This window comes from Olea europaea, unplaced genomic scaffold, assembly GCF_002742605.1.
Source record: "Olea europaea var. sylvestris unplaced genomic scaffold, O_europaea_v1 scaffold5657, whole genome shotgun sequence".
NCBI lineage: Eukaryota > Viridiplantae > Streptophyta > Magnoliopsida > Lamiales > Oleaceae > Olea > Olea europaea.
The window spans coordinates 20,989-22,124 of NW_019263992.1; the positions used below are offsets into that span (position 1 = coordinate 20,989).

The 1,136-nt window shown below is 38.6% G+C and overlaps 1 pseudogene; it reads left to right on the plus strand.

Moving 5' to 3' along the window:
* Positions 1–1,132, plus strand: part of LOC111389133 — an 11,684-nt pseudogene extending 10,552 nt beyond the window's left edge.
* Positions 1,133–1,136: the final 4 nt, after the last annotated feature.

Sequence of the window (1,136 nt, forward strand, 5' to 3'; positions counted from 1 at the left end):
TCTATTTTCCGAATTTTGCTAGGTTTTTTTCTATTTAAGGCGTTGTAAGCCCTTTGAGGCGACAGTTCTTGAATTCAATAAAAATTTTCCTTGAGAGTTTTCTCATTTTGTGATTGTTCGTCTTCCCTATAATCTTCCGCTACATCAGTTTGAATTCTATAGTTCCCTCTCATTTTAAGTTGTTTTTAGTTTTAAACAATAAAAGTTATTTTCAGGTGTGAAGCAGGATGGAAGTGTATCACACTTCTTTCACAGAGCAATCAAAGCTTATAATACTGGAACTCGAAAGTGTCGAAAGATACATGATGTTAATATAGGAGACTTTCGTTGCATGAGACTGGTAGGACTAAACCGGTCTATCTGGATGGTGTTCATCAAGGATGTAAGAAATTTATGATTCTGTACGTCAACCCAGTTAGAAGTGGAAAGTCAGAGAAGCTAATTGGGTAATGCACCAGTATCACTTGGGTACGGGGGAAGATGAAAAGGAGGGAGAATACGTAATCTCGAAAGTGTAATATCAGCAGCAACAAGATAAACGAAGTGAGAAAAGTGAAGAAGCTGTTCCTAAAAGCATTGATGTGATTGTTGTTAAAGTTGATCCTGTCACTCCCAAGTCTGTGACTCCTGAACCTCCGCGTACTGAAAGGAGATTCTCCAATATCGAGACGAGAGAAAAATCTTTTGTTCCTAGAGTGCAGGAAAATTTTGTATTTTTTTTCCTGTGATTATTATCTTTTGGGGGGTTTACTTTGGTGGGATACATGGGTATATTCGTCTTTCAATTCCAAAATTTGTTCTGTGTTTCAGCACCTTGACCAGTGGAATATGGAAGAGGAAATGCAAACTCTGTCCAAACAACCCAATAGTCCAGATCACAACACTACAGAGAACCATGATGATCAAGTGGAAGAGAAGAATGGTGATGAGGCTGTTGATGACACAATGGTGGGAAAATGAATCGCAATTTCTGTTAAGTTCACAGCAACTTGTGGAAGGTCTATCTTTGTGTGATGAGTTTCTCCAAAGCCAATCTCCGAATAGAGATGGAAATAAAAATGGTGAAGGAGAGAATCACAAAACCCTTCTCTCTGATTATGCTCGCTTAGGACTGGAGGATCTGAAGAAGGATTTAG